General features: G+C 51.6%; 1 pseudogene; it reads right to left on the reverse strand.

Moving 5' to 3' along the window:
• Positions 1-1,273: 1,273 nt before the first annotated feature.
• On the reverse strand, positions 1,274-2,081 carry LOC110307321 (annotated as a pseudogene).
• Positions 2,082-2,385: the final 304 nt, after the last annotated feature.

The following is a 2,385-nucleotide window of genomic DNA, read 5'->3' on the forward strand; positions in this document are numbered from 1 at the left end:
GGACTAAGAATTCTGAGCCCTGACAGGGAGAAAACCCACCACTGCTCTGTCGGGTGGCGATGATAAGGCATGGACAAGGGTTTCCTTCTGCTCTGTCCTGGTTTGGAACTTGGTCTTAGTTTGTGGCACAGGCTAGCCTTAAACTTCAGATTTTTTTGCCTCTGCCTCCCTGCTTTTGAGTTCATGACCTGTGGCCTCAATGTACACATGGAGGATTCCCTCTTGTGTCTTTCTGTCTCTGTCTGTCTGTCTGTCTCTCCCTCTCTCCCTCTCTCTCTCTCTCTCTCTTTCTCTGTCTTTCTGTCTCTCTCATGCACACACACACAGCAGAGGGAAAATAGTTTCATTATTCCCTTTTAGGATAAACAAACCCCATCCAAAGCCTTAACTTACAGACATAAGCCCAAGAGGCCACAGATAGTTCATGACAAGTAGGGGGGAATACTGTATCTAGGAAGCTCACACTGGCATGGCTGTGACTCCGGGTTTCCTGGTGGCCTGGGTTGGGTAGAAACCCTGGGATGACAGCTCTGGTTCTAAGTGCTAAGCTGCAGTCTAAAGGCAGCTATGTGGGCCTGCCCAGGGAAGACAAGCAGTTGGCTTTCTCCCCCAGCACTTAGGCTGCTTTGCAGAGGGCCTCTATGGAGAAGACCCTCTCTCTGCTCCCATTTACTGGATCTCTGCAGACCTTGATGGGCGGCATCCTCAGCAGAGTCCTCTGAACTGGCGCCTTGGGTCACTTGAAAGGGTATTCACCTATCTACATCACAGAGGTGGCTGTCCACGTGGCTGAACCGGATGAGATGAAAACTCACTTTGTTATTGACCCTATGCTGGCCCTCGGGGGCCACAGAGGAGCCCTGGGCTGCCTGAATGGCCTCATTCTTTTCAGAGCACTAGACCAGGGACATCTTCTGTTTCTGAAACAAACTGTTTCAGGACTGTTGATCGCTCCTCAAACCCCAGCTTGTGTTCATTATTGGCTCCAGCTGGTTCAGTCCAGCGTGCCTGACTTCATCTGCTTTGCTGTTGTTTCCTACAGACATTCCTTTTTTACAACAAAAATATGAGACCTTAATTTCCACTTTATACCATTTCCTCACCGACGGGTGAGGGCATCCTTGGCTGGAACCTAATGGGGTTAGAAGAGCACAAACCTTCCCAGTTACAGCACCAGGATCGGCCCAGGTCACCGGCCTGCAGCCTCTATTGGGATTTGAGCAACCGAGGCCACAAACTTTGTCACATTTGAAGGAGAACAGTAAGTACCATGTCACTTGAAAGTCACTCCATATTGATCTTGACAAGGTTTTATGCCCCTCTCCTTTCTACTCCTATACATCCTTTGAAAGCCACTAAACCATGCAGGACATACAAACTGTGCCCTCCACAATGTTCACATGTCCAGTGAAAAGCACTTTCCCATACCCTGGCCATACACCACACCCCAGCAGTACAGTGATGTGATCCCGCCAGTGGCCACTGCCCTCAGGAGCTGTCTGGAAGATTCTTTTCTCCTTCCAATGGAGCCTACTCACTGGCAGGCAGATGACCAACACTTGTTGCTCTGGCACATGGGTGACATCCTGGATGAAGCCTCGGGTGATTAAGTCACTGGTGCAGATGGAAGGACAACCTCGATGTCACTGCAAGGCTGATGTTGAGCAGACGGCACATGCATGTCCAGTCCTTTCTGCCCACTCAACAGCTCAAACTAGAAGCCTGTGGTCCTCCTGCTGAATATCCTGTTGGGGTGTTGCCTCTACAAACAGACCACCCTGCTCTAGACTGAACTACTGCATCTGGCCAGGCTCAGCACCGATGTCCCACACCAACAGTCTCAGTTCTCTAGGTCTTTTTTTCCCCAATACTGGTCCAGGTGGAATCCCTGAATGGCTATATACACACAGTCAGGTTTTGGGCAGGTGAGAGGTGTTGGACTGAAGGTTATCAATGAGTGCCCCAGTTGGGTACATCCACTCCACAGAGCCTGCTAAGTCAAGCAGACTCACATGTTCTACTTTCTCATTGTGTGCCCCCTGGGTCAGCCCACTCCCCTTCCAGATGCAGAAATCTCCGGAGTACTCAACACTAGTGCTGCCCGGCAGCATGCCCCAGCCCTGTCAGTGTCCAGCGCATGCCCGCACCCACGCCCAGTGGGGCCAGCTGGCCTGTTCCAGCTCATTCCTGGCTGCCCAAGCTGCAACCAGAGAAACTCAGGGCAGTTCAGGGTGATTCAGAGTCACAGAGAAGCAGGATAGGCTACAAGCACAGGTCATCCAGCCACTGCAAGAGCCGGGAAAAGGTGGAAGAGACAAACAGAATTCCTGGAGACGCTGGACAAGGAAGGAGGGAAGGGAGGAAGGAAGGCAGGCAGGCAGGCAG

The sequence above is a fragment of the Mus caroli genome, chromosome 12 (assembly GCF_900094665.2).
Source record: "Mus caroli chromosome 12, CAROLI_EIJ_v1.1, whole genome shotgun sequence".
Taxonomy (NCBI): domain Eukaryota; kingdom Metazoa; phylum Chordata; class Mammalia; order Rodentia; family Muridae; genus Mus; species Mus caroli.